The sequence below is a fragment of the Hoplias malabaricus genome, chromosome 17 (genome assembly GCF_029633855.1).
Source record: "Hoplias malabaricus isolate fHopMal1 chromosome 17, fHopMal1.hap1, whole genome shotgun sequence".
In the NCBI taxonomy this organism is placed as follows: Eukaryota; Metazoa; Chordata; class Actinopteri; order Characiformes; family Erythrinidae; genus Hoplias; species Hoplias malabaricus.
The window spans coordinates 16,226,241-16,244,427 of NC_089816.1; positions in this window are offsets into that span (position 1 = coordinate 16,226,241).

Here is an 18,187-nt window from a genome sequence, read left to right on the forward strand (position 1 = left end):
CAATGCTTCTTTATGGAGATTGTGGAAGCACAATGTCTGTACCCTAATCTATCCAAAATATCTAGATGTATATTGTCTATTAAGCTCTGTCCCTAATATCTAGGGGTCCTTAGGGGTCTCACTAGACTTCCATTGGGCGTAATGTATGGGGTGAATGGCTGTGACGTGGTTTTTAATGTAAGCCGGTATCATGTTAACTCTGGCAGAGAAACTGATTAGGAGAGAGACTCCACTCTCACTGCATATTCAAGCAGGCAATGAATGCATTCATGAGTCTGCGTCCGGCGAGGAGCTGACCGCTGACCGGGCCAGGCCGTGGACTTTTGTTACCTTGATGACGTGTCCTTGCGGGGCGTGGATGATCCAGCGGCACTGGGCGAGGTTACCATAGCGCTGAGGGTAGCTAGGGCTCTGCAGGACCCCCTGGGATTCAAACTGTGCCACTGTGCCGCAGCGTGGCCCTGAGCAAATACAAAGAGCCAAGCCAAGTATGGAGCCAAGTATGATCACATACACCAGACACACACTCGCACACACACTCGCACGCTGTCTAATCTCCCTGCAGACAATGCCGGCTTCCCTGCAACACAAACACGCCATCGCTACACCAGCCGTATCGCCTTTCTGTCTGCCAGGGGTCATGTGGAGGAGAGGGAGAAAGTGCCTGTGTTTTGATCCCAGGGTTTTGATTGCTGGCACGTACAATTCGAATGTATACACAAACACACACAAATGCACATACTGGCATATTTGAATAGCCAATCCACCTACCAGCTGGTGCTCTTGGACTGTGGAAGGAAACCGGAACATCTGGGGGAAACCCACGCAGACATTGAGAGAACACACCAAACTCTTTATAGAGAGAGACCTGAGGTGGGGATAGAACCCACAACGCCAGGACACTGGAGCTGTGTAACAGTGACACATATCTGTTTCATTTCCCGTCTTCCCGTCAACGCCTCCGCAACTGACTATACATTTTCAATAACTTCTTTTCTAGGGACTTGCTTTAGGCAATCATTCATTTATTCATTTGTTCATTCATCATCTGTAAGCGCTTATCCAGTTCAGGGTTGCGGTGGTTCCGGAGCCTACCTGGTCTCATTGGGCACAAGGCAGGTATATACCTTGGAGGGGGCGCCAGTCTTTCACAGGGCAACACACACACTCACACACTCACACCTACGGACACTTTTGAGTCTCTAATCCACCTACCAACGTGTGTTTTTGGAAACCGGAGCACCCGGAGGAAACCCACGCAGACACAGGGAGAACACACCACATTCCTCACAGAAAGTCACCCGGAGGAAACCCACGCAGACACAGGGAGAACACACCACACTCCTCACAGACAGTGACCCAGAGGAAACCCACGCAGACACAGGGAGAACACACCACACTATCTATGACCCTACCATTGCCACAACACAAAAATCTAGTTATGATACTAAATCCTTTGAAGTACTTAAAGTCACTGCATCAAAAAGGCAGCACTCATTTATGCTCATCACAATCTATCGTCCTCCTGGCCCTTATACAGAATTTCTTGTGAATTTGCTGATTTTCTCTCAAGTGTAGTTATCGTATCAGAAAAGGCCTTAATTGTTGGTGATTTCAATATTCACTTTGAGAAGGACCATGATCCACTTAAAATTGCAATAGAATGCACTAGGGTTCACTCAGAATGTTACTGGGCCCACTCATCAATGCAAACCCACATTGGACCTAGTGTTAACATGGGGCATTGAGATAAAGAATCTATCCAATCTCTCGCTACATGAGACCATCTCTGATCACCATCTAATCACATATGAAATTGCGTTAAACTTTGATATTTGTCCACAACCACGCTATATTAGAAAGCGCACTATAACATCCTCAACAGTTAGTGATTTTATCAACAACCTTCCAGACCTTACCACCATTTCTTCTCCAACTCACCCAAATGACCTTGAGCTCATTACAAACAACCTACAACACTTATTGTGTACAAACCTAGATAGTGTTGCACCAGTCAAGACCAAACAATTTAGAGAGAAAAGGCTTGCTCCATGGTACAGTGACAGCACGCGTGCATTAAAACTGGCTGCTCGTAACCATGAACGTAAATGGAGACACACAAAACTAGAATGTTTCCGAATTGCATGGCAGCACAGCCTCACCGACTACAAACATGCCTTATCTAAAAAAAATGACTTGCTTAGTTTAAATAGCTCATCTAAATCAACTACATGCTTACTGGATCCTGTACCAACACAATTATTTAAACAAATTTTACCTAAAGTCATTAGACCATTGCTCACAATAATAAACTCATCCCTCAACATTGGATATGTACCAAAACCTCTGAAACTAGCGGTAATCAAACCAATTATTAAAAAACCCAATCTTGACCCTCTCCTACTCGCAAACTACAGGCCAATATCAAACCTCCCTTTTATTGCTAAGATTCTAGAAAAAGTCGTGTCACAGCAGTTGTGCTCTTATCTACAAAACAATGACATTCATGACATTTTTCAGTCTGGATTTAGACCAAATCACAGCACAGAAACGGCTCTAACAAGAGTAACTAATGACTTAATCCTTTCACATGATAAGGGCTATATCTCTATTCTGGTGCTGCTTGACCTTAGTGCAGCATTTGATACCATAGATCATGTGATGCTTCTTGATAGGCTGGAAAATCTGGTAGGAATAAAAGGATCTGCCCTCTCTTGGTTCAGATCTTATTTATCCGATCGTTACCAATTTGTTTATCTGAATAATAAATCCTCTAATCATACTTTAGTTAAATATGGTGTTCCACAAGGATCAGTGCTTGGCCCTGTATTGTTCACACTCTACATGCTGCCACTGGGTCGACTAATCCGTAAGCATGGGATTCAATTCCACTGTTATGCTGATGACACACAACTGTATATATCAGCCAAACCCAATGATGTTGCTTGTCTACATAAAATAACAGAATGTCTAACTGAAATTAAAGACTGGATGATGCAAAACTTTCTCATGTTAAATTCTGATAAAACTGAGGTCTTGTTACTAGGTAAAGATACTCAGATACATTCACTCAGAAATGCTGCTATTGATAATTCAACAGTAAAACACAATGCCATCATTAAAAACTTAGGGGTAGCCTTTGATTCGACTCTCACATTTGATACCCACATATCCAATACAGTCAAAACCGCCTTCTTCCACCTACGCAATATTGCCAAAATTCGGCATATTTTATCATTAAAAGATGCAGAGAAACTAGTGCATGCTTTTATAACTTCACGTCTAGACTACTGCAATGCGCTCCTGGCAGGGAGCTCGTGCAAAGCGTTACACAAGCTTCAGTTAGTTCAAAATGCAGCAGCCAGGGTGCTCACTAGAGCTAGAAAATTCGAACATATCACCCCAGTTCTCTCGTCCCTACACTGGCTACCTGTAAAATTTCGCATTGACTATAAAATACTCCTCTTAGCTTATACATCTCTAAATGGTTTAGGCCCACAGTATCTTACTGAACTTCTCATACCTTATCGCCCGTCACGTACACTTCGTTCACAGGATGCCCATCTACTCTTTGTTCCTCGCATTAAGAAAAACACAGCAGGAGGAAGAGCCTTTTCTCACAAAGCTCCTCAACTTTGGAATAGCCTTCCGGTTACTGTTCGGGGCTCAGACACACTCTCAATCTTTAAATCTAGATTAAAAACCTACCTTTTCAAACAAGCTTTTTGTTAATCACTCACCTTCAGGTTACTCCTTCTATATTGGTGTTCGGGCTGGTTTTCATATTATCACTGTTCTGTATTAATCCTGTCATATCACCATAGCTACAGCATTCTTAGTTAGCTTTGTAGTAACCGCCAACACGCTGTCTGTCGCTGGGTTCTCTTGCCTGACCAGTGGAAGCTTTTTTCGCAGGACAAATTACCCCGTTCTTTACCATGACCCTACTAACCTCTGTGTTTTTATTTGTTCCCTTTGTCTGGCTTTCTTTCTCCTGTCTCTCTCTCATGCTTTGAGATGTCCTGCTGCTCTCCAGGTGTTGCCCTGATCCAGCTCGTGTCCTGTACAAGATCCTGGCCTTGTCTCATCTACACTATCATGCTTGGCCATGCTGTTTTATCTCAGATTAACTCTGCACCTAATTTTAACTCACACTGAATCCCTGATCACCTCCTCCTTCATCAGACTCATACATCACTAATATCATCATCCTCACCATTTTCATTTCTGCTTCTCCATCATCACTAATATACTACATTTATATTACTATAACCCCTTCATCGGTCATTTCACTTTTACTTCTGTTCTCTGTTGTGTCTCCGGTGTCGACCCGAGGAGGATGGGTTCCCCGTATGAGTCTTGGTTCCTTCCAAGGTTTCTTCCTCGTGTTCTGAGGGAGTTTTTTTCATTACTCATAGGAGGCTTGGACCCGGATCTCTGTAAAGCTGCTTTGTGACGACTTTTTGTTGTGAAAAGCGCTATATAAATAAAATTTGATTGATTGATTGATTGATTGACCACACTCCTTACAGACAGTCACCCGGAGGAAACCCACGCAGACACAGGGAGAACACACCACATTCCTCACAGAAAGTCACCCAGAGGAAACCCACGCAGACACAGGGAGAACACACCACACTCCTCACAGACAGTGACCCAGAGGAAACCCACGCAGACACAGGGAGAACACAGCACACTCCTTACAGACAGTCACCCGGAGGAAACCCACGCAGACACAGGGAGAACACACCACACTCCTCACAGACAGTCACCCGGAGGAAACCCACATGGACACAGGGAGAACACACCACACTCCTCACAGAAAGTCACCTGGAGGAAACCCACGCAGACACAGGGAGAACACACCACACTCCTCACAGACAGTGACCCAGAGGAAACCCACGCAGACACAGGGAGAACACATCACACTCCTTACAGACAGTCACCCGGAGGAAACCCACGCAGACACAGGGAGAACACACCACACTCCTCACATACAGTCACCCAGGGGAAACCCACACAGACACGGAGAGAACACACCACACTCCTCACAGACAGTCACCCGGAGGAAACCCACGCAGACACAGGGAGAACACACCACACTCCTCACAGACAGTCACCCGGAGGAAACCCACGCAGACACAGGGAGAACACACCACACTCCTCACAGACAGTCACCTGGAGCAAACCCACGCGGACACAGAGAGAACACACCACACTCCTCATAGACAGTCACCCGGAGGAAACCCACGCAGACACCGGCAGAACACACCACACTCTTCACAGACAGTCACCCGGAGCAAACCCTCGCAGACACAGAGAGAACACACCACACTCTTCACAGACAGTCACCTGAAGGAAACCAACGCAGACACAGAGAGAACACACCACACTCCTCACAGACAGTCACCCAGAGGAAACCCACGCAGACACAGGGAGAACACATCACACTCCTTACAGACAGTCACCCGGAGGAAACCCACGCAGACACAGGGAGAACACACCACACTCCTCACATACAGTCACCCAGGGGAAACCCACACAGACACGGAGAGAACACACCACACTCCTCACAGACAGTCACCCAGAGGAAACCCACGCAGACACAGGGAGAACACACCACACTCCTCACAGACAGTCACCCGGAGGAAACCCACGCAGACACAGGGAGAACACACCACACTCCTCACAGACAGTCACCTGGAGCAAACCCACGCGGACACAGAGAGAACACACCACACTCCTCATAGACAGTCACCCGGAGGAAACCCACGCAGACACCGGCAGAACACACCACACTCTTCACAGACAGTCACCCGGAGCAAACCCTCGCAGACACAGAGAGAACACACCACACTCTTCACAGACAGTCACCTGAAGGAAACCAACGCAGACACAGAGAGAACACACCACACTCCTCACAGACAGTCACCCAGAGGAAACCCACGCAGACACAGGGAGAACACACCACACTCCTCACAGTAACCACAACCAATAAACTAATTTTTAATTACATTATTATTCATGTTTTGTTGTTCAAAATAATTTTCAGACCTCAAGAAAATAAACAAAAAGGTACCTAAAAATATTCTTCTGATATTCGCACAGTTTTGTGTCAGCAACAACAATGAGATTGTGTTATTGGAAAATGTGAATGTATATATTGTGCTCTTTGTTGCTGTTGTTCTTGTTGTTAAGCCTTGGTTTTGGACCCAGAGGGACATAGATTATGCATCTTGTACTTGCCTAATAAAGGACTGTGATTCTGATGATGAACTCTCCTTAATGTTGTGTCTATCTCCTGTTAGTCTGGTCGTTATAGATACAGTCCCCCTGTGAGAGACTCTCTGTGCCTTTCAGAGCTTTTTCAGAGGAGCACATGGGATAAAACCTGAGGGAACCTAGTTAAAGGCATAGTTCATGACTGTAATCAAAACGCACTCATAACATTCGGAAGATATTCCCTCACCATTTGCTAGCTCTCTAGTGTGTTTACATGCTGGAAACCAGTCAGATGTGTTTATGAAGCCTTTCTGTCTTTAAATAAGTGAAAAGGTAAACTGGCTTGGCCCGGTATCTGGTCTCTCTCTCTCTCTCTCTCTCTCTCTCTCTCTCTCTCTCTCTCTCTCTCTCTCTCCTCATGACAGAGGTATCTGGAGTAGTTTAGACAATGGAGAGAACTTCAAATGTTGAAAGGCACAAACCAAGATGAGGATATTACTCAATTCCTGCTCCATAGGTGGGTATATAGACTTATTTTTTGCTGCTTCGGATCACGTAAGGTGGAAATGCCTCCAAATTTGGAAGAAGGCTTTAGTAAACAGAAAGATAAATTAACCTACCACCATCAACATCAAGAGGACTAGCTGAGGTCATATGACAGCAGTGTGGAGACACAAAGACAAGGAAAGAGATACTGCAGGGTTGTTTATCTTTCTTTCTATTGTTTACTTCTTTTTATGCTTGTTTATTGTTTTATAAAACAAAAAACTCCAATTACTCCAATGTAGTCGTGTTTACTCAGGACTCAGGAGGGAAAAGCAGTTTTCCACCAACACTGTATATGGTGGGTGTGGGGAACTGTTGACCTCGACTGGGGACGTCACCAGACGGTGGAAGGAATACTTTGAGGATCTTCTCAATCCCACCAGCACGTCTTCCGCAGAGGAAGCAGAGCTTGGGGACCCCGGGGGGGGGCTCGTCTATCACTGGGGCTGAAGTGGCCAAGGTGGTAGGGAAACTCCTTGGCAATAGGGCCCCGGGGGTGGATGAGGTTCACCCCGGGTTCCTCAAGGCTCTGGATGTTGTGGGGCTGTCCTGGTTTACACGTCTTTGCAACATCGCGTGGACATCGGGGGCAGTGCCTCTGGACTGGCAGACTAGGGTGGTGGTTCCCCTTTTTAAAAAGGGGGATCAGAGGGTGTGTTCCAACTATAGGGGGATCACACTCCTCAGCCTCCCCGGTAAGGTCTATGCGGGGGTACTGGAGAAGTACTGGAGTACATGTGTTTTGTGGATCTGGAGAAGGCATTCAACCGTGTCCCTCGGGGTATTCTGTGGGGGGTGCTCAGGGAGTATGGGGTACTGGGCTCTTTGTTACGAGTTATCCAGTCCCTGTACAAACATAGCAGGAGTCTGGTTCGTATGTCTGGCAGTAAGTCCGACTGGTTTCCAGTCGGAGTTGGACTCCGTCAGGGCTGCCCATTGTCACCGGTTCTGTTCACAATTTTTATGGACAGAATTTCTCGGCGTAGCCAAGTGGCGGAGGGTGTCCGGTTTGGTGGTCTCAGGATCCCATGTCTGCTTTTTGCAGATGATGTGGTCTTGTTGGCTTCATCGAGCCGGGACCTCCAGCTCTTGCTGGACCAGTTTGCAGCCGAGTGTGAAGCAGTAGGGATGAGGATCAGTACCTCCAAGTCCGAGTCCATGGTACTCAGTCGGAAAAGGGTGGAGTGCTCTCTCCAGGTTGGAAGTGAGATCCTGCCTCAAGTGGAGGAGTTTAAATACCTCGGGGTCTTGTTCACGAGTGAGGGAAAGATGGAGCGTGAGATTGACAGGCGGATCGGTGCAGCGTCAGCAGTAATGCGGGCTCTGTACCGGTCCGTTGTGGTGAAGAAAGAGCTGAGCAGAAAAGCAAAGCTCTCGATTTACCGTTCAATCTACGTCCCAACCCTCACCTATGGTCACGAGCTTTGGGTAGTGACCGAAAGAACGAGATCGCGGGTACAAGCGGCTGAAATGAGTTTTCTCCGCAGGATGTCTGGACTCTCCCTTAGAGACAGGGTTAGGAGCTCGGACATCCGGGAGAGACTCGGAGTGGAGCCGCTGCTCCTCCACGTCGAGAGAAGCCAGTTGAGGTGATTCGGGCATCTGGTTCGGATGCATCCTGGACGCCTTCCTGGAGAGGTGTTCCGGGCATGTCCAACAGGGAGGAGGCCCCGGGGCAGACCAAGAACACGCTGGAGAGACTATATGTCTCGACTGGCCTGGGAACGCCTTGGTATACCCCCGGAGGAGCTGGCGTCGGTGGCTGGGGAGAGGGAGGTCTGGGTTTCTTTGCTCCGACTGCTTCCCCCGCGACCCGGACCCAGATAAGCGGTGGATAATGGATGGATGGATAGTCGTGTTTACAATTAGTCAATTAGGCAATAATCACCCAAACTGTTCCCATAAACCATCAGAAAAACCTTTCCCAACTGCTCCAGATTTCATGAAGGTAAGCATAGCCTGTGTTTCATATTTTTATCAATAATTTTTACAAGAATGTGGGGCATTATTTATATGCTACAAGATGCAACATGTGAAAAAAATAAGCAGTAATAAGCAGTCAAATCCATGGCTGAATATTTCAGCTTTGTAACTTCAGAGCTCAAAAAATGGTTTCAATAGGTGGGTTAAGACAATGTGTAAGACTAAGACTGGGTTTTTTTACATCACAAATCTATGTAGCCAATCCTGTTCATCCTCCAGGTAAGCAAAAGAGAGATAAGTGGAGATAAAGGTGGGGACTAAATGTGCATTCACAGAGCCACACTGCAAAAAATTGCTGTAAATTTACAGCAAGTCTGCTACAGTATTTTATTGTAAATCACTCTATTTACAGTAAATTATTGTATTATTTAATTACAGTAGTATGCTGTAAATTTGAAATACAGTAGTGTTCCTGTAAAAATACGGTAAATGCCTGGGAACTCTGCTGCCAGTATTTTACTGTAAAATTTACAAGAATTTTTTTACAGTACATGTATACAGAACTTTTAAGGCATTATGGGACTTCTTTCTTTTAAATACAGTATCTAAGTCATTCTAATGAAACATGTCTTCATCAGTGAATGGAGAGAGAGTTTAAGAGTAAATGTAAAATGGCTGACTGCTGTGTTCATATAGACAGAGAAAATTTAGCATATTTTTGAGGCTCAGAGTCAGTCATACTGTGTCCTAAACCACACAGACAAGTCTGAGGGACTCACTCTCACAATTTTAAGAATGAACCTTCAGCCTTGTTCTATGAAATCTTTCATTCCATTCTTAACTGTCACTGAGCAGGCATTTTTTTAACAGCAGGTAAAAAAAAACTGACTTGCCCTGTCATTACCTTTTTGAGAATGTCGTTGTCCTTACTGAACTGGTCTGAAAGCTTCCTCTTTACTCACCCAAAGTGTTGTCTTCCCCCACAGCTCTGAACCGGACAGAAAAGCCAGTTCCTGTCACGCTGAAATCAGACACAAACTGGACAGTGGAATATCTGGAGTGAATGAGCAGTGGAGGAGGGGGAACACTGCCACAGAAACAACCTGGAGGGAAATGTCAATAGGAAAAACCCAGGAATCTCATCCCATTGATTTATATACTATAGACAGCTCATAATTAATGAATTTAGCTAACAGACGGTGCACCCAGTGTGGGCACACACATACAGTAGTGCACACACAGCTTGCTTTTTGAAGCGTGTAATCCCCATAGAAAAGCAGAACATGAAATGACACACTCTGGTGCAGCGACAGAAGAGCCTATTGGAGAGATGAAGCACCGTCCAATAGCTTTGGGAAGAGTTAAACTGGCATTTTAGAAGGTTCCTCAAATGTGTTATATTAATATAATAATATAATATATTATATTATTGTTATAACATCACGTCTGGTGCCTCAAGTCTACTATAACTTAAGCATTTACAGTTCACAGTATAGATTCACATGGTAAATCAGTAGTGTATATTGTAAGGGAACACTGGATGAGCTAGTTTCTCCTGTTCTAAGAACCTGATTTGCCTCATTCAGCAGGGTAAGTCTTAAGTCCCTATGTTAGAGTTCATTGAATCCTAGGTGTGTGGGTGAAGATAAAAAAACCACCCTACTATATTCCTCACCTAATGGCTTCCCTTCCATAGAGAACACAGTGAGGTGGTCACTGGAGCAAAGAGAGTCCTTCTCAAGGTCAACCTTCAGGAATTCCAGAAGTATACTTTTGTTTTCCGGAATACTGATGGACCAGGAACAAACCCTGCCCAAGAAACAGAAGAAAACCAGATTCAGGAATAACTATCAAACAACGGCGATTGCTCTAAGACTGCAAGGGAAGCTCAGCTTCCCCTAAAATGTAAAACAATAAGTGATCAAATATATACAGTTGTGTGTACATGTCATTGAATAAATATGCACTACAACGCGCTTAACTTTTGTTCAGAATCAGCTTCTTATCACTGGTAAAGATGCGGCTTTCCTCTCAATCATTCCCGCAGCTTCACAGTGCTTTAAACGCTGAGCGTCCACAGAGTTCAATAGCGAAGCAGCGAAGTGCAGCGAAACGAGACGAGTCATTGGGTAAATGCTGGGATTTGTCCTGCCTATCGGACGTTCAGCGTCTCTGGGGGTCTATGGGGCAGTGGGCTGGCCTCGGCTGGCCCGGACGCTCAGCTTCTGTATGATGATTGGATGATCTGTCTGAATCCCTTTTTGGTTGACAGCGAAATGAGCGAATCAGCGATCCTTTGGTGTAAAGATCCGTGGGAGCACAGGCGGACACACTTCACATGGGCCAAGGCCGTTTAATCAGCCTAGCTCTGCTGGCCATTGAGAGGACACTAGTCAAGTCCCTGGAAAAGACGCCTTGTTGGTACAACAGGGTCACAGATCATTTTCTTAAAAAGGAACGGAGGGTAGAATTTACGTATAACACATTTTATGATGTAGGCCAAAATTGAGCTTACCCTCCTTGAAAGACCAGCATACGTCACTGCTATCAAATTATAGTCCTCCATATTATTAGCCAGCCAAGTATTGTATGGCAGCAGGTAGCTAACTTGATTAAATCATATATATACTGCTGCAGTACTCATATATATGTATTATTCATTCATTCATTCATTCATTATCTGTAACCGCTTATCCAGTTCAGGGTCGCGGTGGATCCACAGCCTACCGGGATTCATTGGGCGCAAGGCGGGAATACACCCTGGAGGGGGCACCAGTCCATAACAGGGCAACAGACACACATTCACTCACACACTCACACTTACGGACACCTACCAACGTGCCTTTTTGGACTGTGGGAGGAAACTGGAGCACCCGGAGGAAACCCACACGGACACGGGAGAACACACCACACTCCTCACAGACACATACCCAGAGGAAACCCATGCAGACACAGGGAGAACACACCACACTCCTCACAGACAGTCACCCGGAGGAAACCCACACGGACACAGGGAGAACACACCACACTCCTCACAGACAGTCACCCGGAGGAAACCCACGCAGACAAGGGGAGAACACACCACACCCCTCACAGACAGTCACCCAGAGGAAACCCACGCAGACACAGGGAGAACACACTACTGGACTATTGCCTAGCAACACATAAACATTTTCCTTCACACTAAAGTGCTACTTTGTGTAGGTCTACGGTGCTGGCAGCTGATTTGTGTCATGTACATTTATCAGTTTGCAAATTTAAACCCATCCGAATCCCGAGGTCACTTCTGATGGTGTAGAGCGCCGCTTTACAACCCCCTCCCATGAGATATTTGTTCATTAATGGTCACCAAATCACAACTGCAGAGTGGAGTGATGAATATAGAGTCAAAAAGTCCCAGTACTGTTATTATCTATATCAGCAGTCATGGATTTTTTTTATGTCCAATCTAATTACTTTGTCAGAAATCATTTTTGCATAATATTAGGTTAATTGCATTTACATTCTATATCAGTAGATACTGACTATGTTTTGTACCTCTGCTACATAATCCTGTTCACTCAATAATTATTTGCCATCTGCATATGTTCCTGTCTAAGGAGAGTGTCCTTATGAGGGAGATGAAGCAGCAGTAAGAAACGGTTCCACAGACTCACTCGTTATTGCTGTAGCTCTGGCCAGGGTGTGCTGGGATTCGAATGATGCCCTCTGAGCCTGTCAGATCTCCATCGTTCACACTGCACTGGGAGTCTGCTGCTCCTACTGTAATGCACAGCATAGGTGAGAGCTATATTCCAAAGTATAATATGGATAAAAAGGTAAGCCATGTGTTTGGATACTGAGCTCATTGTGAAAATCCTACTGTCTCCTATAGTTTTTCACTGTTTGACATAATTTGTACAGATACCTTTATATTATGTGAAAGAGTGAATATTTCATGATGAATGGACCAATAGAAATGTTCCCAAAATTATCCATGAAAAAATATATATTTTTTGTATAATTATCTATAAATAAAAATTAAATGTAGGCAAGAATGGCACCAATCCGGAGATAACACACACCTTTTCTGATCAGCCACGGGCACTGCCGTAAACACTGCAGGTGAGCCTTGCTCAAACCGAGGTTTCATTCTGTTGTTGAACCAGCTGCGGCCACACCCTTTACCCCAAGATGTGATTCCAACAGCCACCCACTGTCCATCTGCCCGAGGGCAAAGCAGAGGACCACCTGAGTCCCCCTATGACACAAAAACAAACTCAGTGGACAAATCAACTCCCAGCTTCAGTACTGAGGACATTCATTCATACATTGTCTGTAACCGCTTATCCATCATTTCCCCAAAACCCCAAATGAAAGCTAAATAAGATGCCTGATGCATCTTGTGATATGAAGACCTAGCTAACTCAACCAAAGACCTAACTAACTCAACCAAAGCCCTAATTAATTCAAAGACTTAACTAACTCAACCAAACACCTAACTAACTCAACCAATGCCCTAACAAATTCAAAGACTTAACTAACTCAACCAAAGGCCTAACTCAACCAAAGACCAAAGTAATTCAAAGATGTAACTAACTCAGTCAAAGACCTAACTAACTCAAAAGAACACCTAACTAACTCAACCAAAGACACAACAAATTCAAAGACTTAACTAACTCAACCGAAGGCCTAGCTAACTCAACCAAATACCTAACTTATTAACTAAGTATCTAACAAATTCAAAGACTTAACTCAATCAAAGGCCAAACTAACTCACCCAAAGACCAAACTAACTCAACCAAAGACCAAACTAATTCAACCAAAGACCTAGCTGACTTAGCTAAAGTCCTAACTTTCAACAAAATATAAAATACGTTTTTAGGTTGAACACACCATGGGAGTCTAGAAGAGTTAACAGAAGTGAGATTTGTACCTGACAGGCATCTTTTCCCCCTTGCTCCGGTCCAGCACACAGCACTGTGAAATGTTCCTGTCCCAGTCTGAACATATGTAGGACATCCTGGCACACGGCTGAATCCACTAGCTCCAACTGCACCTCATGAAGGGTTGGAGTCAAGGGACCCCCTGAGAACAAAGTAATTTCTTGTTGGAAAGTCAAAATTAGGCTTTTATCCCTGAAATTACCCTGCCTCAATAATTACTCAACTAACTCACATATTGCACATTTCATATGTTACATTATCTGCACCTACTTGTAGCATACAATTATAAAGGTAATGCCAAAACTTACACTCTGGAAGAGTTTTCTCTAGTGGTTATATTTGATGAATGCGTATATTGCCTAATACTATGTGGACAATTACTTTTTCTGAACTAGCTCAAACTATAAGCAACTTATTGAGCAGTAACTTTGTGTATTTATTAACAACACCTCAATCCAATACAAACATCAAAAATTCCTTTTAAAACCTACTCACTCTCTTTTAGCCGGCCCCATCCAGCAACAACACACCAGGTCTTTGGAGGAAAGATCTCACCGGGAAGAGGGAGACATACTGGCTGCACCAAGTCACCTGCCAACAACAACACAGCAAAAGACAGAGCTAACAGAAAGTAACTATTTATTTTAAATTCACTTAGTCATTAGCTTACCCTTCACTGCAGTAACATTCTCTATTATTCTGTAAAGCTTTAAACTAGATGTTGGAATATATCTGTGAGGGTTTGATGGCATTCTGCCAACACAACATTAGTGAGGTCAGGTTCTGATGTTGGGTGAACAGTTCTAGATCACATATCACACACAAGCTTTTAGGAATGGTACTAAATGAAGTTCCATCACTCCAGACAATGTAGTTTCACTACTCCACAGTCCAGTGCTAAGTGGTTTTTATGACCCACTACACAACATTTGACATTGGGCATGGTGACCTTTGGGTCTTGTCTAGCTGGTCCAAACACAGACACAGGGACAACACACCACACTCCTCACAGACAGTCACCTGGAGGAAACCCACGCAGACACAGGGAGAACACACCACACTCCTCACAGACAGTCACCCGGAGGAAACCCACGCAGACACAGGGAGAACACACCACACTTCTCACAGACAGTCATCCAGAGCGGGACTCGACCCACAACCTCCAGGTCCCTGGAGCTGTGTGACTGTGACACTACCTACTGCACCACTGTGCCGCCTTCACAGTATACACAGTATATGTGGTAAATATGTCGGTGAGGAAACTTGCTGAATTGGATTGCTCCTTGTAGCTCCAGCAGAGCGATGTCATAGTTCATTGGAAGTGTGTGCTGGTACTGCTCATGGAGCTTTACACTCTTCACCCGAAACCTTTGTTCCCCTCTTTCCAACACCCTTTGATTATACTTTCCCACCACTGCCTCTACACTGCGTAGGAACTGCCTGCAGAGGGAACAGAAGGTAGGAATGGGTGACATGACCAAAATATAATCACAGGACATCAAGGTTTCTCAATATTTAGCATGTCATGAAACTGGCTTTTAACTCATTCACTCACTCACTCACTCACTCACTTATGTTTAGCAAAATGCTACACAAGGCATGCTGTTCAATGTTTCACATAAATGCTTGTGCATGGCTCATTTCATTCAAAATAATAAAAAATAATTTATAGAGTTTTTGTGTAAAATTATCTATAATATTATTAGTAGTAGCAGTAGTAATGTAAATTGAAAAAAACATGATACTGAATTTATTAAATTCACTGCATTTTTCAGTGGGCTGTAGGAAATGAAATCTACATCCAGACATATAAGTAACATGTCAAATTTTATATTTGGGTGTAGATTATTTCATTTCATGTAGCACTTTGATGTAAACATAAATGAAATAATTTGTAAAGTGTCATTTTCTCAGTGTACTAGCAGTATTAGTTGTAGTTGTATTAATAGCAGTAGAATTAATAGTAGTAGCAGCAGTAGTAGGTCTATTGTACCAGTAGTGGGAGCAGCAGTAGTAACAATAATAGCAGTAGTAGTTGAATTAATAGCAGTAGTACTAGTTGTATAGTAGTAGTAATAGCAGCAGTAGCATTAGCAGTAATATTAGTATTAATGGCAGTAGTACTAGTAGCAACAGCAGCAGCAGTAGTAGTAGTAGTAGTTGAATTAATAGCAGTATTACTAGTAGTATAGTAGTAGTAATAGCAGCAGTAGCATTAGCAGTAATATTAGTATTAATAGCAGTAGTACTAGTACTAGTAGTAGTAGTAGCAGCAGCTGTAGTAGTAGTAATAGTTGTAGTAGTAGTAGTAATTGTATTAAAAGCAGTAGTAGTAGTAGCAGCAGAAGTAGTATTAGCAGCAGTAGCAGTAGTAATAGTCATAGTAGCAGTAATTGTATTAAAAGCAGTAGTAGTAGTAGCAGCAGCAGTAGTGGTATTAGCAGCAGCAGTAGTAGTTTAATTAATAGCAGTAATAAAACTAGTAGTAGTAGTAGCAGCAGTAGTAGTAGTATTAACAGCAGCAACCGTAGTAGTAGTAGAAGTAATAGTAGTAGTAGCAGTGTTGGTTGTATTAATAGCAGTATTACTACTAGTACTAGTACTAGTAGTAGCAGCAGCTGTAGTAGTAGTAATAGTTGTAGTAGTTGTATTAAAAGCAGTAGTAGTAGTAGCAGCAGCAGCAGCAGAAGTAGTATTTGCAGTAGTAGTAGTAGTAATAGTTGTAGTAGCAGTAGTAATTGTATTGAAAGCAGTAGTGGCAGCAGAAGTAGTATTAGCAGCAGCAAATAGTAGTAGTAGTAGCAGTAGTAGTAGTATTAGCAGCAGCAACCATAGTAGTACTAGAAATAATAGTAGTAATTGTAGTGGCAGCAGCAGCAATATTAATAGAAGTATTAGCAGTATTATTAGTAGAATAGTTGTAACAGCAGCAGTAGTGTTGTAGTAATAGTAGTAGTAGTAGTAGTAGTAGTAGAAGTAATAGTAGTAGTAGCAGTGTTGGTTGTATTAATAGCTGTAGTACTAGTAGTAGAAATAGTGGTAGCATCATTAGTAGTAGTAACAGTAGTAGTATCAATGGCACTGTTGTTGTTATTAGATTTGTTGTTGTGGTTGTTGTAGTTGTTGTAGGTTTCCCAGGTTGTAAGGATGACACAGGAGAGCCTACTCTGAGGAATCTGAGAAGCAGTGAGCAGCGGTCAGGATCCAGCGGTCAGTGAGGACAGTCGCTCCACAGAAATGAGAACCTCTGAACCTCAGAGATACCTGAGTAAAACCACAACCACGTTTACTCTTCTACAACCACAGAATGCCACAGTCATGTAAAACACTTTCACATGTTCCACTGTATTCACGGTAGTCTATGAATATTATCCAAACAGGTACATACCAGCCATGGGTGAGAACCGTAACGTGCCTCTGACCCTCCGACGATCCTAAGAGAGCGGTTAGCTGTCCTTATCAACTGCCCAAAGCCACATTTCATTCCTGAGTGACAGGCCCGTTCACAGAGTTTCAGAGAGATAAAAGCTTTTCATGCTTTCATTCATATCTAGACCTAGCATCATGTTGTCACATCAATACTAATGGTCCATTGTTTGCTTCAGTAAGACACTATTTCATTTGCTTGTTTAAGACGAGTTGTAATGGCTTGTTAAGTAATTCTACATAGGTCAGTAGTTGAGATGTAATATCATTCAAAATGGTTTAATGTGAAATGTTTCAGTGTAGGGAGTGTAACGGACTTTGATTTCTCTACAACAGCAGTGTTAGGAACCAGGTGTCATAATGTGGCCAATGTCTACAATGTCTACATATACTTTACTCTCCAAAACCCACCAGTGTTTAATATGGAATGAGTAGCACTTTACGGTATCTCAGGCATCACCAAATGGCATATCTCAAATCCAGATCTGGACTTGACTTAATATTTCTGAATTTGCTGTGCTGACCAGTGCTGGGAGGAACTTTTACCCACTGGACCGCACTGTATTTTAATTTAATACCCCTGCTTTAGGTCACCATTCATAAGTACATTAAATGTAGGGTGAAAATGACTAAAGCAGCCTTTATTACAACTAACACGTGTTGAAATTAGCCTTGGGGTATGTATTTAATTAGGATTGTGTCAGTTTCTGTCAGCGGAAAGAACAATGACCAACAGTTCAGTGTTACTTTGTAAGGTTTACAATAGTAAAGTAGTGCCCTTTGCGTACTTCTTTTCACCATGAATCTTATCTTTCATTTAAAAAAATGTCTCAGGCACCATATAGTGTGTTTATAATACAATGGAACCTTGAGTTACGAAGTGTTCCGAATACGTACAAATCGACTTACGAGTAGAGGTGCGAGCAAAATTTATGATCCAGTTAGGAATGTTTGCCCGAGTAGCTGATCTTCGGGATCCGACCGATAGTTGGCATGGTGTTCGTTCACAGATTCCTCTCGCATGCAGCCACCACGTTCTTCTCACGTGTGATCGCGCAGTATCAAGTCGTATCTCGTTCGTTAGAATGTTTTACAATTGTTTTGTGTAAAGTGGTTTTTGCAAACTTTATTGTGCACCATGGCCT